At 41.5% G+C, this 26,734-nt stretch overlaps 1 protein-coding gene across 12 annotated transcripts in view; it reads left to right on the top strand.

The window, feature by feature from the left end:
• LOC126267252 (protein bric-a-brac 1-like) overlaps positions 1-26,734 on the top strand; it is a 1,659,048-nt gene that overhangs the window by 100,262 nt on the left and 1,532,052 nt on the right. Inside the window, exons 4-5 of one of the 12 annotated variants that reach the window (XR_007548970.1) lie at positions 8,460-8,635; positions 8,788-9,313. The exons of 10 other annotated variants lie outside the window; for them this stretch is intronic. The gene's annotated coding sequence lies outside the window, so the exon portion shown is untranslated. Of the gene's footprint in view, positions 1-8,459; positions 8,649-8,787; positions 9,314-26,734 lie in introns of those variants that run through there. One more of the 12 variants, XR_007548971.1, reaches the window with a different exon arrangement.

Raw genomic sequence — 26,734 nt, 5'->3', positions numbered from 1 at the left:
GAGGCCACTAGTGCACCATCTCTGGAGATTGGCCTCCCGGCGACTGATTTGCGGGCACTATTACGCCGCAAAGTTTTCGATTTATGGGACACTGATTGGCGCAACGTGCCCGTGCCAAACAAACTCCGCCGTATCATGGAGACGACTACTGTGTGGCAGTCATCCATGCGAGCCAACCGCAGGGAATCAGTCGTCCTTTGTCGTCTCCGCATTGGCCACACCCTACTCACGGACAGGTATTTACTGTGTCGTGAGGATCCCTCTCTTTGTCGTTGTGTGGCATCCTTGACGGTGGTCCATATTCTGTTGGAGTGCGCCCTTTTAACTGTTCTCAGGCAGACTTTTGCGCTGCCTGATACGCTCTCTGCGCTTTTATCTGACGACTCTTCCTTAGCGGACATAGTTCTGCGTTTTATTCGGGCAGGGGGATTTTATCGCTTAATGTAAGTGTGTGAGTTTTTGTGTTGATTATGGCCTCTGGTCTACGATTTGTCTGATTTTTCATGTGTTTCTCGGTGGTTGGCTTTTCCCTTTTTGTTTGTATGGTCGGCCAAGGCCAACCACCGTCACAGTCTGTGTGATTTTAGTTCGTCTTTTCTGGTCTTTGTCTACGTTTCTCTTGTTCTGTGTCGTCTGTCTTATCGTCTGTTGATCGTTTTTACTCTCTGTGGGTGTTGTTAGTATTTGGAAAAAGGGACCGATGACCGTAGCAGTCTGGTCCCTTTAACCCCCACAAACCAACCAACCGTAGTGTTACTGATGTAAAAGTCACCAATCGGTGGCTATAGGCGAACAAACTCATTACATCATTGATCAGTAGCTTCCTCAATCGTACTTCGATGAGAGACGATGACAAATCAGGGGCTCCATCTCGTCTCGTGTAAACATCTCCCACACTAGAACACGTGTACCACCTACTGAGCGGTAACCACTTGACGAGAGGGATACATCGCCTGGTACGATGTTCGCCGTACTAGTGCCATGCCATCAGCAGGTATGGCATATAAATATATGTAGAAAAATCAGTTATTGCATGGTTACATTCACAGCCATTAAATATCTGTGAGTTTGCGTGTGAAGGGATTCAAAGTGGATTGACTACATAAAACTAATCCTAGAAACAGCAAATGCTGGACTGAGATTCACTGGAAGAATCTGCAGGAAGTGTAGTCATCTCAAGATGCAGATAGTTTAAAGACCCTCGTTCGATTCATACTTCAGTATCGCTAGTCAGTTTGAGACCATTACTGTGCAGGATTCATAGAGTAATAGAGAAGATCTGATGAAGAGCAGCACGTTTCGGCACAGGTTCGTTTAACAAAGCGTGAAAGCGTCACCTTCATACAAGTGTCCGACATACCGGAGCAATTCCTGACAAGCTTTTGTAATAGCGCTTTCATTAGTGATTAAATTCCCACGTTGAATCTGGTGCACTTGTTATAACCGGTTAATGTTCACTCGACAAGGCTGCTGCCGAGTATGGTTGATGGGGAAGAGCATCTCTATTCGTTCCATTGCAGCTCTTCCTCCAATCTACATTATGAGCTGTTGGCTGAACGTAAATAAGTTATTTAAAAAATTACTTCTGCCATTGCAGTTTATCTAGCCGTATATATAAAAGTGTACATTGCAGTGCAGTACATTGATGTCTGATATCTCTCTCTCTCTCTCTCTCTCTCTCTCTCTCTCTCTCTCTCTCTCTGCCCCGCCCCCTATCCAAGTAGCTGTCTGTGTGTGTGTGTGTGTGTGTGTGTGTGCGCGCGCGTGAGAGAGAGAGAGAGAGAGAGAGAGAGAGAGAGAGAGACACTCACCTTCGTCCTATCTTAATAATCCGGTTCTTCTCCCCAACGCCCTCCTTTTTTTTTCGATTTGTCTGCAGCTGTTCCTCCAGCACTCAAATATTTAAAGCTAATAAAAATGGGAGCACGCGGACGGGCGTGCCAGGACTTTGTATACATGAGTAATAGCAATAACAAATAGGCGTCCGCATAGGCCGTCCGCTGGTGTAGATGGCCGCCGTTCATCATCTGCGCATTGTAGTCGGCGCTGACGCCTTCCCTATCGCGGCGAGCCATAGCTAATCGGTGTTGTGGGGTGCAGAGGACGTAGGGAGACGTGTTAGCGTGAGTACAGCCACAAATTACACCTACTTCCGCATCAATACTGGGGGGACAACTTTGCGCACAACGCCTCAGAAGATTTTATCTTCAATGGCAATGGCCATGAAAGCTTGCAGACTTACATGAGAAACTTCTCTGCTCGTTATTTCTTATGTATCCTTACCTTGGATTTAAAAACAATCGTGTTCCAACGTATTGTAGGCTAACGGAGAAACTTGTAATCACTACGCCTTTAGGAGCTCTGTTTCTTAGCTTTTAGTTTTTTTTTACTAAGATGATTTCAGACATCAAGTGTCGATTTTCTGTGTTTATTTCACAAGTACATACATAACGACAAAGATGAAGGGCAGTATCTAGTTTTACCCTTTCCTTTTCGTTCGAAATTGAAGTGGACGACAGTACTGAATGTTCACTACAGTACATGCTATCATGACTTTACTACAGTTGTTTCGCTCTCTGTCCGATATCAGAGAGTGTTTGACGAATGGAATCATTCAGTGTTAGGCAACTCATTATTAATAATATCTCCATTAACAACTACATGGTTATAAAACAGCTATATTTTTTCAGGCCTGGTAGTTGGAGCTGACATGATGAGGATCCTGAAAGCTCCGTCAGTACTCAGTAACCAGTTGCATAATTCTTCTGTACTCTCTCTTGTGTTTTTGTTTATTTTTCTAGGTTTTTGGTCACATTGATCATTTAGTCATTTACATATTGCAAGGTGGCTTACTTGGGTAGTATGACCAAATGCTAAAATACAAGACTCGTACAACTGATTGTCGAATATTGTCTTAGTGTTTAGGGTTCTCCAGTTTTCAGCAAGTTACTGTATTTCGTTCTTCCTCTTCGCAGGTCAGTTTTTGAAGACTTGCCACACAGGATTACGTACTGCACTCTATGAAACAATCTTAGAATCGATCACTTCCTTAAGAGTATTCTCGGTATGACCGTACTGTCATCAGTTGGCAGTTCGGTATAAGGCCGAACATGCTGGGTAAATAGAAGACGCAACCCATATGTACTGCTGCGTTCACGATTTGTGCAGTACTGTGTGTGACGAGCGCGAGCTGCGCTTCATAAGTAATTGTTGATTTTTTATTTTTTTTAAGGAAAAGGAGGTTCGTAACTCCTAATGGCTTGATGAACTGTAGTCATCGTATTTTCTACTGCGGTTTCTTTTATATGAAACTAGGGAATATTTGAAAATATTCGACTTAGCACAGGGAAAGGCTATTGTGCCGGAGAGTTCGTGCCTGCAGCTTTTTTTGCAGCCAGATACGGCGGCTGCGGCCGGGACACAGCCGATCTCCGCTGGCGCAGCCCAAGCTGCAGAGTGGTGCCTGCCGGGGGTCTGCCAATCTAGCCTTTTACTCGCATATCCTCATTCGAGAGCGCTGCACAACAGGCGTGCTAGGAGTGTTAACTGGCTTCTCACTCCGGTGTTTTCTTTCCTTCTCACTGCTGTATCCGCAGAATTATGATCCCCGTCGAAGTACTACACAGGAATAAACTACGCGTGATTGTTATGAGATATTTTGTGAAGGCTTATAGAATTTGCATCATCATCATCATCATCATCATCCGTACTAAGAATAGGTCTTACTGTCAAAAGGCTCAGGAACGGCTCATTTGTTCCGTTCTTTGTCGTCTTAATTGATTCTTAGGAGCAGGTACACTTCCCCTTTTCTTCTGCGATAATCTTGATATTCTATGAGCAAGCCGTTGACACCTTGACACTACCATGTTATGATCTAAGACGGACATTTCATAAAGAATGCACTGGTTGGTATTACTGTGGATTTTTTTGATGCAAAACAATGAAAATTACGTCCGAAGTAGTTGGGAGCTTGAGGGAGAAGCACATGTTTTTTTTTTTTTTTAATTTTTTTTCATTGTATACTGTAACATAAAATTGGCGAGGCGTAGGAATGTACCCTGCAGTGGTCTCGTGTATTGTAACTGTTGAAGACCAGAGGTCGTACATAAAGCTCGGAACTTTACGCGGCAAGAACCCGGCAGAAATAAACAGTGCGTTAAGCGAAGTTTATGGTGAGTTTACGTTGGGTTAATCGTTTTCGTCGTTGTCGTATGAGGATAGACCCGGAGGGCCAGAAACGTCAGCAAATGAACGAAGTGGCAGGTGGTCGTGAAGGGGATCACAGTGCGACTCGTTAGGAACTCTTTGAAGCCACAGGAATTCCCCTGACATCAGTATTACGTATTCTGACAAATGATTTGAAGATAAAAATCTCTGCGAGATGGGCCCCACTCTGCTTGACTGATGAAGAGAAGCAGAAACGCCTGGACATTGCAACTTTGCTCAAACAATGATTCGGCCGTGAAGGTCAGGAATTCTTGTGTCGAATTGTCCCTGTTGATGAAACGTGGATTTGAAACTTCGAACCGAAGCTGAAATCACAGTCCAATGAGTGGGGAGCTTCAGAATCTCTACGCCCAACAAAAGCTCAAGCAAATGATGATTTTTGCGTGTGATGACCAAGGAATCATGACAAATAGAGTTCCATGTGGAAGAAGTGTCATAGCAGTGTATTGTCATAAATTGAAGCAAAACCTGCGCAGAAAAATGCACAAACTTGGCCTCAGTTACTCGAGGCTGGGCCACTCATTCTCCATGACAACGCTCACTCTCACATCGGCAACGTTGTAGCACAAAACCAGACTTCGACTTGTTGCAGGAACGTCGTTATTTTTCTGTGGAAGAGATTTCTACCACCGTTACCCAAGCCATTCGACAGATGAACAGAAATGGTGTCCTGAATGGAATAATAGAGCTTCCGAGACGTTGGTATTCAGTCAGAGAGAAGCAGAGCGACTATACTGAAGGACTGTGAAGAGATATTGAAAAAAAGTGTAAGTGAAAAAAATTATTGTGCGTTATTTATGAAATGTCTCTCGTTTATTACTTAATTCCTGTCTACACAATTATTATGCTGAAAGTGAGGGTCTATTTGCTGTTATCTTTCTCCTCCTTCTTATAACGCTAGTAACTTTTGAACTGAACCGCTTCGTCACCTTAAATTCTTGTGAGCATCTTACTTCCAGTAATTGGAATATTAGTCTACCGCCTATTTCATTCTGGTACCAGGTACTCATTTCAGTTAATGCGGCTTCCCCCTGTTTTGAGTGATTTTGGACCTCGCTGCAAAAATTTCGATTTCCTTTTGCCCTTTAGTGTTCCAGCGTTTTTCCGCCTTTCCGAAAATTCCCGATCATAAATATTATTTTGAATTCCTTTCCGGGTTTACACTTTTTTCCTTCTTTTCTTCTTTTTGCACTCTGTTCATCTGTGTGGAATACCTTTTTAGCTAGAACAGTTCTACTTTACCTTTATTCTGGTGCTACAGTAATTCATTAGAAGTTCAAGAGCGTGTGTTCATAAATGGTACTGGCGTTTGTAGAATGATGTGTGGGAGATGGGTTTTTTGTGCTTCATTCTGGAATTCCATCGTGAGTTAGACAGTATTTTTATATGATAAGATCATCTTCACGTCACCAAAACATTAACTCTGTTGCGTAATGGGTGAACAGTCTGCTTCTCATATTGTGTTAGTGTATGGAAATCCCCACAGGAAGCATGGAACCAGCCGAGCACTAGTATAAGTGACTGCAGATGCTACCAAAAATACTTTCAAATCTACCAGTTCGTGTTCCAGAACAGCTGCCGCGAATCCGGAGCGTGACTTCGATGTGAAACCGGCTGACAACTTGTCTCGCATTAGTCGTTGGCACGTGAGCAGCTCGTGATGTATAACCTACTTTATATAACCTCCTTAATTCTTACGATTAACAATTATCGTGTAGGTGCTATGGAACTCCATGAGTGGACGTACGTAGAACGAGTGTCGCCGGGACATTATTTGAAATTTGTTCATAGTAAGGAGATCGGTCACTGCTTGCCCTACGGAAGTGAGGTTTCATTGTCATCGGACATCTGACCTAGGTCTGATTTGTTGTCAACCGTAACTTCTCTAAATGTGAGGTAATTTCTTGGTCTAAGTTCGAGTGTAGCTGGTCGGTATGCAGTGATTGTGATAATACTATGTTTGATATTCTCAGAAGTGAAAATCGAGAGGTGTCGGATTTCGTGAAGGTTCACTTGTAGTGACCCCAACTCACTCATGGCCGTGCATCTAATGCAGTGAGAAAATTCCGGATTTTAAGATAGCAGTGCGGTACACAATCCTGTTGAAAGTGTGTACGGCGTTCTTGACTACAACTCAATCTACTCATGGCCGTGCATCTAATGCAGTGAGAAAATTCCGGATTTTAAGATAGCAGTGCGGTACACAATCCTGTTGAAAGTGTGTACGGCGTTCTTGACTATCCTCAGCAATATATGGAGTTAAAAGGAGAAAAATTATACCAACGTTTAATATTTCGTTGATTGTCGTCAAAAAGGGCGGTAGATTAAGATCATGCTCAAGGAAGAGAAAACTGTAAGTTTTAGATTCCCCGAAATGTGTTTTAAAGATTTCCATGGATGTCCACTGTCAGTTTATCATAGAAGTGAAAAATTGGCTCATTTTTGAAGAGTATTTCAATGGATTTCTTGGCTTAATTCAACCGTTTTCATATGTCGAAAACTCTTTACGGCACACCTTACGTTTGTCTTTTAGTTCTTCCAGTAAATATGTATCGTTTAGATGCCAACTGTTCCTCGGTATAATCTAAACAACCGGACGTTGAATGCCCATATCGAAACATGCTCTCGCCCTTGGTCCCTAACTGCTTCCGCGCACTATACAGTCCACATAGTACGTGGCACGAATGTACGGTCCCATAGGTGTCTGAGACTCTGTTCGTCGCGAAACCCTCCTTAATTGGACATAAACGTTGGTACAATTAGTATGGCACTTTCATCTCTGTAGTTAAACACCTTTCTTTCTTTCTTTCTTTGTTCTTCTTCTTCTTCTTCTTCTTCTAAGTCTTTGATTAATCAGATTTTTTAAGAAGACAGATATCGTTTCGTTGGATTTCTACAACTTCAATTGTGACATATAAGTTCCAGTCGTAGAAAGATCTTCTAACAGTCGATGTAAATCGTCGTTTCCCAATTGAATTCCGAGGCTTGCACTTAAGTTATGTCAGAGAGAGAGAAAACTTCGTTTATTTGTTTTCCCTCTTACATACATTCAGTAGCGAGTAAGATTGTACGAACTGCTTGCTAGTATCTAATCTTATCGCCTTTTGCACAACACACTGTTGCCACACAAGCTGTAGGTGATGATAGGTATTCACATGCATGAGTCTTCGTTGTTCCCCACAGTATTAAAGGATGAGTGGTAGAAGATTCACGCGTCGAGCGCTGAGTTCAAGAGGTGGTAAAACAGATATTCAGTTCGGTGAAGATGGCTGAATTTGGTGACAGAAGTACTTGGAAGTCTTGACGGTGCTCTTCTAACTACCCTTGTTGCTTTCTGTAGACTGCCCTAGCTCAATTGCATGAACTCGTAAACAGATTATTGAAGAAGGCATTCCACATAGTTTAATGACCCCTGGAGAATGAAACGAAAAGTTGTCCAGGTTATAAAGCCGAAGCAACTGCATTATTATCTTTCAGGAATGGTTGCATAATGTTAGTTCTCAGTTGTTTGTGCCTGAACACATCCTATGAAGCCGAAAAGTGGTGTAATGGAAAAAAGATATGTTCTCCATTGACAGGTCGTTAGAAAGGTGGAACAGCTAGTCCGTATAATTCGGGCCCCCATGCGCATCAGAAACTGACAATGGAGACGAGAAAGCTTGTCCTCAGGTGTTAGGCTTACGTGGGTTTAAACTCTTCTACTCGACCTTATCAGCGGACCTTCACACACGGTCATAATCGAAGTTCCCTTCGCGCTTTCCATGGGGATTACTCGCAGTGTTACCATTTTGTCCCCTGAAGCAACGTTTTGACCACGAAGATCTTCGAACGCCTAACGAAATTCGGCGCTGTATGATAAATGTCCTTTTTTTTTTTTTTTGCCCTGGGATAATTGAGGCTTTCAGTCTATTATATGAACCTAATTAACCTGTGCTCACCACGTGGTGATATGAGATATGCGCTGTAGAAGTCCCATGAGGGTGGCGGCCTCAGCAACAGAACTTGGGTGGCTTCTTGGAGGTGCTACATTTAATTTATCCCGTGAAGGGGCTTAAAGGAAAGAGGTGCGGAATGTATGACAAGTAGCGGAGAGCGTGCGCAGACGCGGGCTTGAGTTTGAGCGCGATAAGGCGGCTGCAGACGGCGTGATGTCGCGGCGGGGGTGGCGGTGGCGGCTCGCCGCCCCTCCCCTCCCCCTGCAGCTGCCTCATGCTCGGTTTTTCAATTTGCAGAGCGAAACGTGCGGCAGCGGTGTGGAGCTCCGCTGCGCTGCCCGCTGCCGCCCCCGACCCAGGGGTTGGAGGAATGACACCTCACACCTCGCCCTCGCTAGCCCACTGCGATACGCCGCGTAAGGAGCTGCTACCGGGCAAACCAACACAACCGACAGTCCGTGAGAAAGCGTCATGTAAGTGATCGAGGTAATTCACACGTGAAGTAGTTTATTGTGAATCACAATATGCGGTAGCCTGCTCACATGTTTAGTTTGCAGTCGTTCTCAGCAGTAATTTCTGTCTTGCACTAGTACCTCAAGTATGTTTGATTCCCCTTTTGTTGCAGATAGAGCGAAGGATTGTCATCTGCTTTCCGAACTATTGGAGTTATCGAACAGATCGAGAAATACTGAAAGCTCTCGGTGCGTTTCGTTCATGCAAACAGTTTAATGGACATTTTACTTTCACGTTTTTCTCTCCGACGTTGAAATTGATCTTAATAGAAATTCGAAGTAGCATAGAACGTTGTTGGTGAAAGTCAAGACGCAATCCGCTTTTTGTAAATAAAAATAGACAGACCCCTGCTATTGATTTGTGCGTTTTATTTTTCTTAGTGTGTTAACTTTTGTTGTCAGTAAACCTTATCTCCTCAAATGTAGTTGGTTCGAAATTTCTGAGCCCCTTTTTAACAGATTGTCTATTAAAGTGTACCATTTCGCCCTGCTACAGCAACAAAAAAGGCACAGAAGTTACTGAAATCAATGTTTTTTGCGAAGTATATTTTCTTAATTGTGTAACAATTTCTGTTGAATTGTCGATGTTGTATTAATGTACGACTTGTCTTTTAAAAATAAACTGCATTAGACTTTTAACTTGTTTTATTCCCTTTTATCCCATAATAAAGATAGTCTTTCATATTCTTTTTACCATATCTACCTTTAAACGTCACTGGCTAATAATTTCTCTTGTGGCGCCATGTAGTTATGGGTCGCATGACAGTCGCAACTCCTGTACGCTTTTACTATTTTCAAGAGCTACGAAGAAAAGTTTTTTTGGGTGAAGATGTCTACAGAAATGGTATCAAGTAAAGAAATGTTGTACAACACATCTTAAAATGCTTTCGGTGAGTTCGTAGGTCCAGTATTAATCACAACCCCTCCTCCTTTCTCCTCCTCCTCCCCTTTCTCTCTCTCTCTCTCTCTCTCTCTCTCTCTCTCACACACACACACACACACACACACACACACACAGTGCTTAGCAGCAGTTCACATTTTCATAGCATCATTAAAGAGCAGTAGAAGTAGCTCCAACAGATTACCAACCATTTGATTTTTAGACAACTTAACTTGTTGCCAGCAAGATATTGTGTAACTATTTTTAGTTAAGTATTTCCTTTACTTATTGAACAATTAATTATGAAACCATTAGGGTGCATAAGTTCCTCCGTAAAGGGGGATTTCTCAGATGACCAGTGCCATACCACTTGTCCATTGCTCATTTCATACGGCTTGCCTGCTAAAAGTTACAAGTTACACTGTATTGGTAATAAACATTTCTTGAATTCTGCCAACTCTCAACGTTGCGCTTGTCACAGTAGGGTAATCTCTTTCACACCAACACTTGATACAGAAAAATACCTTTCTTAGATCTACATCTTAAAGTTCCCTCTGCAAGCCACAGTGGTGTCTGGCGCAGTGTATTTTGTGTACCAATATCACTTCACCCTCCCCACACCGTTTTCTGTTCCAGCTGCGATTGTCGGTAAGCCTCTGTTTCTCTAATGTCTCCAATTTTATTTTCGTGGTCTTTTCACGAGATATAAATAAGGTGAAGCAATACAGCGGCTGAATCTTCTAGGGTCATACGTTGTCGGTATTTTAATGGTAAACCACATCGAAACGCTGATGGGCTCTCTTGCAACGTCTGCCACTGAATTTGGCCGAACATCTCCCTGACGCTTCCGTGCTTGTTATATGAAGACGACACACACTGACTGCTCTTCTGTCTGGTACGGAACCCAGACGGACAAACAATTAAAGGAACTTAAAAGAATATCTGCTATTCGTTTCACATTATTCGCAGTAGGGTTTGCGTATCGATAGTGGATAACTCGTAGCACCGGTGGGCACCTACAACTAATTACTGCAGTTGGTGAGTTTTTCCCACATGCTTAATCGAAGATACGTACTTCAGACAGAATGTGAAATCTGGAGATGGACGTTTAAGATTGCCAATGTACATCATTGTAGTGCACGAAAGAGTGTGTGCCTTTTATTTTAAAACCAAACTCAAACTCATGCCTTATAACTCGTTTCAGAGGCTTTAGATAACAGATAATCCTCTGTGCGATAGCGATTAAACAGTTTCGCGTGCCCGAAACGCAGTATTGTATGAACAGTGTAAGAGTTTCAGGGCTTAGTTATTCGTAATATGCTTGCAGCAATCACAAAATGTTCCCATCTGAGATGCCATTCCATACTGTGAACTCTTCTCACCGTTGAATTGTGTGTATCCTCCGAAAGAGCCTCGCGGCGATGAAAATGAATATTGGTGGCGTTTTTTGATTTGTCCTTTTTGACTGGAGGTTTCTCGCCCCATTTAATAGTTGGATCGGTAAGTCCATCCCCATTAGATCGATACGTAGTAGTAGAGCGTGTGAAGGTTTCATCAGCCACCGATTTGATGACTACTTTACTGTTTATAATGCAGTTCATTAATGTAGCAATATTTGTGTAAAAGCTGTTGTATCAATACAGGCGCCACAGTAGTTAAGATTTCAGTGAACGTCCTTCTCCAGTGTTTCTAATGATACAGGCAGACAAATTTCCAACGTATTGTGAAGTGCACAGTTGAAAATCAAATTTGTGCCTATTGACATTTTCCTAATATGATCTGCGTTACCATATTTTAAATAATTGTACAGTTGATGAATGTACCTGATTTTTGGTTGGGTTCATGTCCACTGTGGGTCTCGGGAAGTTAAAAGCTAAATACGTTCGACACCACAAGGAACTTTCCCGAGTGCTTTGTTTCAACTGAATATACCATCTTCCCCTGTGTGCACCGTTGCTGTGAATGCGTTATCCCATGAGCCTGAAAATCGGCAATGATAATATGGTAAATGAAGAATATTCCTCAGGTTTTTTTCACGTTTGTCGGGCTCTTCACAAAGTAAGAGTATATTGGAAAGAGATTTTTTTTTCACTTTTGTGTGGTTTCTTTATTTCGCTGTTGTTGAAATGTTCCTTGAGTTTTCTTAACTGTCTTTTATTTTTTATCACACTTACATCTTTTTTTAATTTTGCGTGTTAGTGCTTCATGGACAGTTACCATGAACCCGCTTATCATTGTCACTACATGTCATCTAAAGATATACGTAATAGAGCGCAACATTTTTAATAGACTAGTAGTCTTTGGGAAAGTACATACTGTGCTCTACAGATTCGGTTCCTAATAGTATTCGTTTTCTTTTATGGAACTGAACTGTGTGTGATTTCGTGACGATTTAATAGAGCAAAGACTTTGCTGTTGTGCGGTATTCTCCATCCACTTCTAACCACAAATTTCCATTGGCAGTTTTACCTCCATCGGCAGACCACAAAAGTTGAGTTTGAAGTTACACCTTTTCGAAGATGACTTTTTAACAACAGCAGAGTGAATGTGACGTATCACATATAATTTAACGAGGTGTACAAAAATTTTGATGTCTGGTAGAGTTAATCCTCTTACAAGCAACGAAGTAATTTACTTGCAAACTTCGCTCAGTTTTACATCCAAGGTGGAATATATCTAGAATCAAGTTAAATCAGTATGATTTATGACAAAAAAAATCATATTTTGGAAGTGATGCTCAATCAGAACTAACTGTTCGAAAGACGAAGGGAGTGCCGACAAATACGAGAAAATACAGCATTAGAATGGGGATGTTAAAGAGGCAGATACTACCTTCATGTTGGTTACAAAACTGAAATACAGTGGTAACGCAAAAGAAGAAACGGGCAGGAGAATCGTGTATACCTTTTAGCAGTTGACTGCCTTACATATGGTGAGATTAAAATGAGTGCGTACAGAGTAGATTCCTTGACTGTTAATGAGGATTTTTAGCGAGGTAGGAGCGTTTAGATTCTGCGTTGCCCGGAAGTAGACGCCTCTCTCCACGGAAAGTAGCACCACCAATGCAAGCGGTACGCGATTTCTGGGTCCACAGCTCGTGGTCATGCGGTGGCGTTCTCGATTCCCGCGCCCGGGTTCCCGGATTCGATTCCCGGCGGGGTCAGGGATTTTTTCTGCCTCGAGATGACTGGGTGTTGTGTGATGTCCTTAGGTTAGTTAGGTTTAAGTAGTTCTAAGTTCTAGGGGACTGATGACCATAGCTGTCAAGTCCCATAGTGCTCAGAGCCATTTGAACCATTCGGTTTCTACGTCACTCTCGACATAGTGTAGAGCAAACTTTCGGGCGGCAAGCTATTTAAACGGCAGCAACAATAGAAGAAAAATCCCCATATCCAACATATTTTTACCTCGTAATGCCTTATCATATCTATAAAAAGCGCTGCATCACTGAAATGGTTTCAAACAGATGTGGTATTCTGGCACAAAAAAGAAAAGCATAGCCCCATTATAAAATTTGCTAGATCATTTTTCTTAGTAATATTATGTCATTCAAGTAATTTGTGGTAGCATAGGCAGACATCGCTTTACGAACCAAACAACCTTTGTCTGGTATATTTTCTTGTCACATTAAAATTAACGTAGCTCATGCAGAGAACAGAGTTTTAGAGACATTGTTTTGAAAATCTCCACGTGAATGAGTGAAATAATTGAAATTACAGTACATGACTCAGTTAAATCTTTATTTTGTGACATACTGCAAGCGCTTTCTTTACTACTAAGAGCTTTGCGTCTCGATGACCCTTCATGGAATGACTTAAAAGAGAAACATACATCCAACGGATCGCAGACTCTGTTTATCTTTCGAAAGATTGTCGTACACACTTAGATGTAACAGCTGTTGCTATAGAGCTATGCGCCTCTCACACATTTTGAGAGATCCAGTATCAAAGTTATACGAGCATGTTAAATGTAACATTAGAGCGCCAGACGCCTAGCAGCAGTTTTTGTATTCCATCCTTGTGATTGGACGACTGCAGGCTTCGGCCTTTCACTAGCAGCAACGTTCACGCTTCCAGCTAAGGAGCCAGACTGCTGAGTCCGCCTATACTGCGTTAACAGTCTCGTCATGTTTTCGCCTAATCTTGCATCAAACACTTATATCGTTTATTTATTTGTTAACATAACCGGATTAAACCCTTTTTATCAATTTGTCGTAGCAGTGGTGCTAAAATTATTGATTTTTAAAGAAAACGTTTTTAAAAAGTGTTATGTCTAATCGTCAAATTTCCATTGCTTTGAAATACTGGTTTATTGTGGAAAATGGCTATTCCAATAACGCCAAACAAAACGAGCAACAGGCACGTGACACAAGAATCGGTACGGCATTTCTGAGGCAATAATGTAACTGTGGCCCTTTTTTTTTTACCCAGAAGCAGTGATAGTTTCGAATTTTTTTATGTTTGGGAGCAGAGCAGAAGCTGTATGCTAGGCTTGTCAAAAAAATGGCTCTGAGCGCTATGGGACTTAACATCTTAGGTCATCAGTCCCCTAGAACTTAGAACTACTTAAACCTAACTAACCTAAGGACATCACACAACACTCAGCCATCACGAGGCAGAGAAAATCCCTGACCCCGCTGGGAATCGAACCCGGGCGCGGGAAGCGAGAACGGTACCGCACGACCACGAGATGCGGGCTAGGCTTGTCACATGTAGCACAAAAATATTTGTCATTGATGTGAGGTATGTTGGCTTGTCTTTGAATGACATTGTTTCTAATTAAAGGAGTCGATTTACAGATGAACGACTTATAGAACACGTATTTATGAAAAGACTAGACAATAAATATCAGCCATTGTATTAATTAAATACTGTTGTTTTATCTCTTGTCAAGTAATTGTTCCTGCTAAATATTCTGTTTCGCCTACTATCCGAATTGTTCATTTGAATTTTTTGAGAGATCTTTTTTGTTTTGGTATCAAAAAATTAAATATATTCAGATTTCTGTTAAAACATAAAAATACGTTTGACTACAAAACCAATTTTCATTCGAAATTATTAGACAATAAGAACGCTACGAATTTTACACAAAAGCTTTTTATTTGTCCGCTGTTTCTATGACATAATAAAAGAGAAGGGAAATGAAGGGAACAGTAACCAATTAAAAACTCCAAAATTCATTCATTGTTTATAATAAAAATAGAAAGTAGTTGACCTACTGCCTGTATTTAAGTAGTATGTCTTTATGGTTTGCAGCCTTTGGAAAGGAACACCACAATACGAAAAATTGTATTCCCAACTTCTTTAGTACTTATAATTCGTAATGCACAAATAATTGAATGGTGCTCGATTACAAAATAAAAGCAGAGTTTTAGAAAAATTAGAATCAGTAGGAGAATACTAATAATTTTTTGAAGTGTTCAACCTGTGACTGTTACTTTTAGAGAAAAGCGGCGAACAGTATACGGCCTAAGTTTTCTTTTACTTGCTCATTTTGTTTGATGATTTGACTCTAGGTATCTTGATACATAAAAGTCTGAGGGAGTCCTAGAATTTTTTGAATAACAGTGATAAAAAAAACTGAAAATCGGTTATTTCAGAAACCGTTTACTTTGAGCGGTTTTAACAGCCGGGTTAAACGGGCGATGAAGAAAATAGATATATCCGAAAACTGGTTGTTTCAGCGATAACCATGAAACGTAGCACTGTGTCATGGTTGAAGAACCCTACCTGTGAGGGTCTGAGGTTGTGGTCTGTGACTGCAATGACATAGCGGTGTCGAATGTTTTAGAGGGGGAAATGACCGAAAGAGCTGCTAGTGTTTGTTTCAGTGTTCCTAGAAATACACAGCAAAGGAGATTAAAATCACTATATGGAATGTACAGACATCTGTCTCACCTCAGATAGGTTTCTTCAAACGAACGTTTAAGAAAATTACGAAGAAATGTTTGTAGCACACAGTAGAGATTTAGTTCCAGGTTAAAGCTTGCCACGCAGATTTAACAGGGAAAACAAATTGGCAGGTAAAGTTTTCTTTCAAAGCTTTATCAAAAAAATGTTCAAATGTGTGTGTGAAATCTTATGGGACTTAACTGCTAAGGTCATCAGTCCCTAAGCTTACACACTACTTAACCCAAGCTATCCTAACGACAAACACACACACCCATGCCCGAGGGAGGACTCGAACCTCCACCGGGACCAGCCGTAGAGTCTGTGACTGCGGCGCCTTAGACCGCTCGGCTAATCCTGCGCGGCAAAGCTTTATCAAGAAGCACCCAGAACTGTCTTACAGAAAACCACAGTCCACAAGTTTAATGCATTGAGTTAAGTTGAATCAACCGTAAGTTAAGATTTTTTGAACAACTGTTAATTATCATAATCTACTTCTGATATGCGCAGTGGTCAGAAACTATCAGAAAAGCTTGCAAGGGTGTTGCAGGGTGGATTGCGCTGAGAAATACAGAACCTGATAAGAAAAAAAATTCGATACATCGCGCCGTTTCCGAGTTAATCAGCGTCGAAGTTAGCCAATCAGGCCGGCGCGTGCGGGGAATTGCAAGCGGGCCGCCAGATAGCTGTTCTCGTAGCGTAGACCGTACATGCTCAGCCTTCGCCTCGGGTTCGATCCTTCCTACCGCCCCATGTCCAGTTTTGCATTGCTGTCTTGTTCCATTTTAGGAAACCAAACGAAGAACACATTTGGCGAAACTGTATATGGCGGGCTGCCTGAATTCGCGTGCAGCGGCCTGATTGGCTAACTGCGGTGCCAATTAAGTCGGAAACGGCGCAACTTACCGATTTTTTTTCTTAACAGTCATTTTTCAATAGAACGTACTCTGCAACACCCTTACAAGCTTTGCGGACTGTTTGTGACCACCCTGTATAAGAACATTAATTTGTGAACCACGAAAAAATGTTTCTTAAAAACCTGTGTTTTGTTGAATGGCCTACACTACCCGACTCTTTTGTTAGCATCTCGATTTGTAAGTCCTTACGCCCAAACCTCCGGATCGCTACCAAACGCTGTATGTCGATAGAGTATAAAGCAGAAGACCGATTTAGTTCGTGCTGTGTGCTGCGTGAATGGTAATTAAAAGTATCAGCAGACGTACGGAGCAGAGAAAAAGCGTATACGTAGTTATAATATTGCAAAGCTTGCGTGTATGAGAAGGTAGAGCGTCCGGTGGTCGTATCAAAGGCGCCGCGTTCTAACCCCACGGATGACAATTTTTTTGAACTGTTTACGCGTGAAACTGTTACATGGGAGAAAATTTTCCTGACATGTATAAGACTTTCCAGAGTTTGTAGCCATGTTCTTTTGGCAGTCTGCTTTCGCTTCGTTGGTTGAATGTTAAATACTTATTATCGATCTCACTATTTCGTTAATTATTAATTATTACTGTTATTTCCGCACGTGTGATGCAGTTGTTCATTTGTTTTTCTGTTCTGGTTGTATATTCTGCGACACTACCATTGTACTCTGTAGATTTACTACTTTCAGAGAAACGAAGCGAAAGCAGACTGCCAAGGAAACATTGCTGTAAACTCCGAAGAGTCATTTACTTATCATAAACACGTTGTCCCATATCACACTTTAATGCATAATGCAGTAAAAGACGTCGTCGTCATTTGAGTTTGAACTCTGGATCTAAAGCTATACCAACTTCCCCACAGATGACTGGGTGTTGTGTGCTGTCCTTAGGTTAGTTAGGTTTAAGTAGTTCTAAGTTCTAGGGGCTGAGGACCATAGATGTTGAGTCCCATAGTGCTCATAGCCATTTGAACCACTTCCCCACAGAAGCAACAAGAGTTACTTGCTGACAGTTATGCTTTTCATGTGCTCCGTTAGTTCTAGTCTTACTTTTAGTTAACGTTTACGCCAGTTCTGCTGAACGACAGCGCATGGTACGAACTAAATCGGAGGTTTGGTTGGTACTCTGTCGACATACGACGTTTGGTACCGATCTGAGTGTCTGACATCTGGAGGTTTGGGTGTTAGAAAATTTTTTGTTGATGGGTGTCACTTTGGTTAGAAATCTTACTTTCACGACTTGCATCAAAATAAATATTCAAGTGAAAGTTTTGTACCAATTTTTAATTAAATGGCCCATACTAGCTGCCACTCCCCTACCACAAGGTTAATTTTATCTTAAAGTGGTAGGAAGTGTTGGCAGAGTTTGAGAGCGGATGTGGGCGGTCAGGAGCTGGCCGCTGTCGCTGTCGCCCTCCACCGGCGGTCAGTGACGGGCGGCTGAGGGCCGCAAAGCCAGCCAGCCAGAGCACAGGGCCGCCTGCAGGCCGGCCGGCCGGCCGATCGCATTTGCCGCGGCGAGGCGAGGGTGGGGCGCCGGCCGCCCGACTCCATAGCCCTCACTAATTTTCTCATTTAGTTGCGACCATCCGCGAAGCTAGAAATCCCATTTTGCCCTGTCAATTAATATCTGGTCAATTAACCAGGCACATGACAGTTTGACTGCACAAATGCTCGGAATTAACTGCAAATCGCGAGTTTTATTTATTCTGTTGCCGCCACGGCCGCGGATGCTGCTGATGCCGCAGCCGCTGCCGCCGCCGCCTCCGCCTCTGTTGCCGCCGCCGCCGCCGCAAATATTGACAAACATACACAGTGCTGCTTCCTGGCCGCAGAGCTCTCAGGACAATGCTTCTTACACCGGGCGAGCCACGCTGAAGCGAGCTGCCGTGAAGACGTTCCAGACATTCTTCTTCCTCCCAGCAAAGCTACACCCTTCGAAATAAATGTATACTCCTCGTTATGACACCAAACTAAATGTAAGTAAAACCTTTTGCATTGGCAAAAATTTCAGTCCAGAAATTTACCGCCCTTCACGCAATAAAATGTGGCCCGCTTACAAAAAAAATGTCTCTGAGCACCATAGGACTTAACATCTGAGGTCATCAGTCCCCTAGAACTTAGAACTACTTAAACCTAACTAACCTAAGGACATCACACACACCCATGCCCGAGGCAGCATTCGAACCTGCGACCGTAGTGGTCGCGCGGTTCCGGACTGAAGCGCCTAGAACCGCTCGGTCACCGCGGCCGGCGCCCGCTTACAGTATGGACTTATTGTGACATATTCGTTAAAGATATTGCTAACTCTGGAATCAGTAACATTTGATTCTTTTGCAATGTCAAACTTCCTGGCAGATTAAAACTGTGTGCCGGACCGAGACTAGAACTCGTGGCCTTTGCCTTTCGCGGGCAAGTGCTTTGCCCGCGAAAGGCAAAGGTCCAGAGTTCGAGTCTCGGTCCGGCACACAGTTTTAATCTGCCAGAAAGTTTCATATCAGCGCACACTCCGCTGCAGAGTGAAAGTCTCATTCTGGCCTCCTGTAATGTCTTTGAAATATTGCGTAGTTTTCCTTTTGTGCAAGATATTTTATTTACCGAGTGGGAGGAGAGGGGAGGTGGCAAGTGTCACAAGTTTCTTGATGAAACTGGTAACTGATAATCACCGAACGATGTGCCGTAGTAGGGGATTCGCTTGTGGGAGGCCGGTGGTTCAAATCCTAGTCTCACCATCCGGATTTAAATTTGTCGTGCTTTTCTTGAATCCCTTGTGCAAAATGCTTGATGATTCCTTTGGAAACAACATGTTTGCTTTCTTTCTATTGCAAGTTTATGCTCCCATATCCAACTAACTCTTCGTTCGCGGGGCGTCAGGTCTCAGCAAGGAAGCGAGAACTTCTAACACCAACTTCAGAAGGATTTGTAAGAAATGACAAACCAGGCGTTGTTTGATTCAAATAAAAACCGCAGTAGAGGTTGGTTACTTTTTAAGTATAAATCTTAATGACTAATATTCGCCGGCCGCGGTGGCCGAGCGGTTCTAGGTGCTACAATCTGGAACCGAGCGGCTGCTACGGTCGCAGGTTCGAGTCCTGCCTCGGGCATGGATGTGTGTGACGTCCTTAGGTTAGTTAGGTTTAAGTAGGCCTAGTTCTAAGTTCTAGGGGACTGATGACCTCAGATGTTAAGTCCCATAGTGCTCAGAGCCATTTGAACCATTCTGGCTAATATTCCTTCTTAGTCAGTCAATTTTCTGCTTGCTCACAGATGTAGTGTCATCCCAGAATAAAAGTGTTCCGGTCCGTGATACCACCCCGGAACCCAGCATTGCACCTGCCGAATGCTGGGTCGAGCCACTCGTTTACGAACTCGGCCGAACTACTTTAGAGGACATTAGAATGATTGCATTTCAAAGGGTGAGTGGGCGAGTCAGTCTGTTTCTGGTTAACGGCGAGCTCAATTAGGATTCGCAATATGGATTCGCGACTACACAAATCAGAAAACTGAAAAGGAGTTTTTAATCTGTTTTGCAACTTAATCATACCTGCCATAATACAGAAAATCGAAGACGAAGATAATACCAAATTGTTACGGAGAAGACAGTGGCTACTAAGAAAAGATAACCGGGTAGGAGCTGCAAATATGTTAAGAGAACTGAAGATCTCAGAGAACGTGTATCTTCTATGAGCTTGGGATTAGAGCAGTTTGATTCTTTATTTGAAGCTATAGCTCTTAAAATTAAAAAGATAAATGCTGTTTTTCGAGCAGCCATTTCAGTAAATGTTAAATTACAAGTTTTCTTATAACACGAACTAGGGTGTCCCAACCAGCAATAAGCAAACTTATCCCAGATGCAATAAGTAGATGTTGCCAGTATACAAAATTATGTACCTATTAAACTACCATCAGATAATACGATATGTAATAAATATTATAATTTACATTGTTGTGGGATTTCTTCTCCTCCCCAGTCTCCATGACAGGCTTCAGTTCGTTGAGCCATTCCACATTACATTTATAAACTGAATTATGCCCATTACCTGACCTTCGGGAATCAGCGACTTATTTCTTTCCTTGATTGCATCTGGACTGCAGTTTTTTTCTAATTTTATTTATTACTTCTAACACACGAAAATCGTATAGATTCATTGCTTCTACAAAACATGGATCTGCTCTTCCAATATGGTATTTTATCGCAAATTATTATTATTATTATTATTATTATTATGGCCACAGTTTACAGTTTTACGTCGCCGTATCAGCGCTGTGAAAACATATTTTAACGACAGTGACGTCGAGAGGCTGAAACTTTTTGTATTTCAACGAAAGTAAATTAGTGTTCGATGCTTGCTTGGTTGTTGTATCAGAGTATTAGAAGCATCGCTGTTTCTCTCGGCTAACGAGCGTACATCGATAATAAACGGAGATTTTTTCTGAGATTTGTTGGAGCGAGAGACCAAATATTGTACAATACCCTAAATAATCGGTGTGGGATAAGCTTTTAACATTTGGTGAACAACATAACGAGTAGGAAATGGACTGGCCTACATTTATTTGTCGGCTCAAGTTTCGGTTGTATCAGAATACAGTAGTTCAGCTTCCTGAATTGTGGCGTATTAAGGCTTAATTGCTATTTCGGAATGGAGTTGTTACATGGTTTGGGCCAAGAAATATACTACTGGTTTCTTAGCTACGCGTATTTATTAATTCCATGCTTCTCCACATTCGGTTACATACAAATATTATTTTGGATGCTGAAGCATGAAGCCGTAGTACCTCCCGCAGCTTTGGAAACGACTCCGAGATAAGTAATTTTGTGTGACAGTGAAACATTTTCGCCGGCCGCGGTGGTCTCGCGGTTCTAGGCGCGCAGTCCGGAATCGTGCGACTGCTACGGTCGGAGGTTCGAATCCTGCCTCGGGCATGGATGTGTGTGATGTCCCTAGGTTAGTTAGGTTTAAGTAGTTCTAAGTTCTAGGGGACTAATGACCACAGCAGTTGAGTCCCATAGTGCTCAGAGCCATTTGAACCATTTTTTTGAAACATTTTCAAAAGTGTTTTGCAGAAATTACTCCTATTTGTTTCGAGATCTAGCAGTATCTGATACCTCAAAGTTTTTTACTTGCTGATTTGCTGCGGAAGTATTTCGCATGGAAAGAATTTTATAGTGATCTAAGACAATAATCACATTCTCTTCAACAGGCAACATGAAACTGCTGACCTAAAACTAGTGCTTTATAAAATGGTTTATGTTTTGGTTTCTTTACTACTTACTCTTTGGTTATGTAGTAGTGCGTTGACTTAAACCCACCTGGGGTCACGCTCGTTTCATATCAATTCCCGGAAACTTGACTTCATTTGATTTCACATACAATACCGTCGACCGCATGATCTGCTATCAACTTTCGTTAGCATTCGATACGTGCCTCTCTCAAGAGTTCTTACGCACATACCGGAGATTTACAGAAACACGTCATTCTTGGAATGATTTATTATAGTTACTGCTATAATTAATTGATTTATCAACGATTAATGTCTTAATATAAGAGACTCTCTTAGGAATGAGTTATTATCGTCAGTAATTTACAAATTAAGAATGAAACATACTTGTTTTATAATATGCATTATGCTGTTTCAGTATAACGGAACATTGAAAATTTATCACAGATATATCACCATTATCATTAAATGTCACTTATAACGTATAAACGATACAAGCCCTCGAGAAAGACTATGATAAGCAAGATATGTGTTAAAAATCGCCTGGTTAAGTGCTAGTGGTTTCTAGAGTTCAAAGTTGTTGGTTCGCATATCGTTACATGCATTTTTTTCATGTTAGCGTTGTTAACACGTTTCGTTATTTTCCCATGAATGTAATAAAGTGTGTTCTGCAATATTGGATGTTATTTACGTTCAGTCTGATCTGAGAACGTGATGAAATAAATATTTAGCGATGCCCGAATATATGGTTAGGCAGGGGCCTAATATGACAGCTTAAATTACTGCGACTGAAACGAGCAACAATTAAGTTCATATTATTCCTTCTCACAAATATTTGCCTCTTTATTTACGAATATGCGTCGATTTCCGAAAGTATGGTTTGGCTGGTGCCTGAGAGCACAGTTGCGACTGCAATTATGTTTGTATTTTTCTTCTCACAAGTATTTGTCTGTTTACTTCCAAATATATAGTGACTTCCGCGTGTATGGTTAAGCAGGAACCTAAGAGGACAGCTTAATTTGCTGCGAGTGAATCGATAGGCGATAATCGTCGCTACTGCGCGCGACGTCAGAATAACGTTATGTTTGCGGGAATTGTTGTGGAACGAGCATTACCCGCCTACCTCAGGTGGAATACCGTTCTAACATGAATATGTAGTTAATATACATATTTACCACGCGAGAACTTCTAACTATTGATGAATTACACAAGCACTTTACGGTCAGTGTGACCACTGTCAGTTAAAGTGAATTATACTGTGCCCTGTAGTGATACACATTCTAGAAAACATGGCAGGGTAAAAAAATTGGCCAGGTGCGAGTTGGACTCGTTCAGTGAGGGTACCTTACAAACGTAATTTTGTATATAGACAGGTCATGGACAATATCGACCATTTATGTCTATTATCGACATTGATACTACCATTATATCGGTCCCACGGTTTCCCAGAGTTTCGAGAATGTTTTAATTTCAATAATAAATGGGTCCCGGATCGCAATGGTAAGTCAGTCATGAGGCAAGGAATGACTTTATTGCTGTTGTGACGCGTTTCGGGCTTTATCAGTCATCAGATATTCAGGAGCGATTACAGCACGTAGATATGGCGTTTCAAATTGTATGTGAAACAGACATTCGTAGACTAATGTCTGTGTTCTGAAATTGCTACAAGCTTCAACATGAAATTAATTTCATTGCGGAAGACCACCTCCAGAAAAATAGGCGTAAGATTAGCTGTGAAGGAAATTTGAACTTACGGTGCAAGAAGAAAATACATCTGAAGCAGTGTACTGAAGTGAATTTCCCCAATATCCTTCCGTGATTCGAGGCAGCGGTTGCATTGTACGAGAATTACGTGCAATTTGCATCAGCCAAAGTGTCCAGAATACTAAGGGACGCCACGTGACTCTTAGAGTTCTTCGTTTCCACTCGTACACGACCGTGCAGGGAGACCATGGTATCGAGCCCTTTTAGAATAATAACCAGAATGTTTGAAGTCTAGTTCTCACTTTGATGCAAGTAAGGCTGATAGAGTCATTGTAAAGTGGTGTGTCTCTTAAGTCACGTAGTCATTTACTACGACAGTTTTAAGCCTTCATTAGCAGATTTACATCATTATCAGTCATTCTTCATAGTCCAGTAAGCATTAAATGCAGCGTGCTGTGGACCTGCTGTAGGTTAGAGTATGTGGTCCTCCGCAGACTGCTTCCCCTGAGTACCTAAGTTGTAATCACCTGTTCCCGCTTAAACCTTGCATTCCGAATAATGGATATACAAACATGAGATTCAGACAAGTGACTGTCGGCAACAGATGCCTGGTGCATAGTTTGTGGTGTAGCTAGATAACATCCCGGAGGGAATACCTTGCACTCCAAACAATGATAGTGGTAGTGCAGTTCGAGATACGTGCCTTACGAATATTGGCACGTTTGCTGGGGTTTTTGCTGCTTTTACAAGGGAATTTTACAGAGCAGCCCATTCCGATTTTCTTCATGCTTACAAGATTTGAAGGTCATTGACCGAACATCAGTTTCCTAAAACAGTATGGTGCTGTTCTCAAAAACACGAGAAATTCGTCTCAGAATATTGATTTCCGAGCGCTACTAATTACAATATATTAGTTGATCGTTAACAAATTCGTGGGTAGCTCAGCGCCTACCGCAATCTATATATGATCATAAATCTGCTGGTTCAGATCTCGCTAGTGGCGAATTTTTTTACTTCTTTAATTCCGAATGAATTAACAAATTAAAATGTTAACTAACAAATAGGGAATTATTTTAATGAAAATAACATCTTACTGTTTTTAATTGCTGTTCAAAAGAAAATAAATTAAAGTTTGATAGAGACATGCGAAAATCCTATTTGTTAAATCAAAAATTTATATAAATCAGTATTACTGATCAGTCTCTAGAACTGAAAAGCACTTGGTTTTCTTTTTGATGTTTCGCGTTTTTGCACGAAATTTTAATTTTTTGTATTACTGTCATTTTCATATGACCAGTAATTAAAAACAAAAATATTATTTTTTAGTAAAAAAAGATTCCATATTTGTTAATATTTCCATTTGCTAATAAATATGTAATTTAAGACGCGACTGCTACGGTCGCAGGTTCGAATCCTCTCTCGGGCATGGATGTGTGTGTTATCCTTAGGTTAGCTAGGTTTAAGCAGTTCTAAGTTCTAGGGGACTGATGACCTCAGATGTTAAGTCCCATAGTGCTCAGAGCCATTTGAACTATTTTGTAATTTAAGAAAGTAAAGAAACATATGCTATAAGCAAGATTCTACTCAGCAACTGTGAGATTACAAATCAACTACACTATCCGCTGAGCTGCTGTCGAATATGTTCAAAATAAACAAATATTTTCCACTGAAGAACGCTTGAAAATTTTATCTTCCTCTTATTTCTTTTATTGCGTCGAACTGCTTTTGCGGTACACGGGCTAGATGGGAGTTTTCCACATCAGCAGACATTGCCAAAAGTGAAATAAGTGATAAATGGCCAATAAAAATCCCAGGATAGCCCTGGTATCGACCTCGAGAATTTTGGATCTATATACGGACACGTTGGCACTGACAAAGAGGACCGCGCACAATCGTGTTTTAATTTTACTAAATATCCCTCTCAAAGCAGTTCGATGCAACTCTCAAATACTCAAGAAAATCGACTTGTGAAGTTTTCCAGTCATGTTAATATACTAAATAAGGTACCTGTTTTTCGACGAGCATTATGACTCCGGGATAAAGTGCTCGTTTGCTGTGTGGAGGACCAGGCTTCGATCAAGTTTTTAAACATAGGTGAATGTCCTACGATCATTTCCGTAAAGCGGATAATACTTTAGCGCACAAGACTGGTAATCTCTAGATCGAGTCTCGTTTCGGTCATATTTTTTTTCGGTTTTTAGGGTTTCGTAACTCAATCGGCACAAACGGAAACCGTGTAGTATCTCTTTGTCGTCCGTCCGTCAGACTGATTCAAGAAACTTCTTCCTCAGGAAGAGGCAGGCGTATCAAGTTTAAATTTATGTCATGTACTAAAGTCTAAGGTCCCTTTTCGGTGTAAAAAAAATAAAAAAAATGCGCTTCTAACTCAGTGCAATGAACAGATACGAACATTTACATATGATATTCGCGAACTCACACATCAAAACTTAACAGAATACATCCCGTAGACCTAGAACCTTGAAATTTGGCAAGAAGAAAGTTTTGACAATAGAAGTAAAGGGGAAAAATCAAAAAATTGTTGATTTGCAATTATGTCACAAGAAAAAAATAATATTTGTCATTTGCCACCCGACTTAAAACATTGTCGAAAATCTTGGAATTCCAGGGACCGATATCTGTGTTGATAACAACAAATATCGTCCAGATTCTCGTTTCCCGAGATGGACACACTATATACATAATTAAGTTTGCACGGAATCGTCACAGCGAGACTCATACTCACTCCTCGTCAATTTTTTTTTTTTTTTTCGTTTAGTTCGAATACCGACAAACGAAGGTAAGTCAATTGTTATCTGCAATGTAGTTATAAAATTTTATTGTAATCAAATAGGAAACTTACAAGAACATCATTTTTCGACATAGTCTCCTTGAGTTTCAGTGCACTTTGTCCATCGTTGTACAAGCTTTCTGATGCCCTTGTAATAGAAGGTTCTCGGTTGAGATGCGAGCCAGGAATGCACCGCTTTCAATGCTTCGTCCGAGGCAAATCGACGGCCCCCTTAATTCCTGTTTGAGTGGACCAAACAAAGGATAGCCAGAAGGGGCAAGATGGTGACTATATGGAGGATGATCCAGTAATTCAAATTTGAGTTTCTGGAGCGTTTCATCAGTGTGGGCAGCAGTATGCGGACGGGCATTGTCGTGCAACAACACGACACCTTTTGACACCAATCCTCGGCGTTTGCTTCGAATTGCTGGCTTTAACCTGACAGTAAGCACCGCGCTGTAACGTAGGCTTTTTGTTTTTGTGCCCCTTTCCTCCATAATGTTCCAGTATTGGACCTTGTGCGTCCTAAAAAACCGTAAGCATCAGTTTTCCTGCGGATGGTTGGGCCCTGAGCTTTTTCTTGCACGGCGAATTTGGATGTTTCCATTCCATACTCTGCCGTTTACTCTCTGGCTCATAGTGATGGACCCATGTATTG

This window comes from Schistocerca gregaria, chromosome 4, assembly GCF_023897955.1.
Source record: "Schistocerca gregaria isolate iqSchGreg1 chromosome 4, iqSchGreg1.2, whole genome shotgun sequence".
Taxonomy (NCBI): Eukaryota; Metazoa; Arthropoda; class Insecta; order Orthoptera; family Acrididae; genus Schistocerca; species Schistocerca gregaria.
The sequence above is the reverse complement of the archived record's forward strand: the minus strand, read 5'-3'. Positions and strand labels throughout refer to the sequence as shown.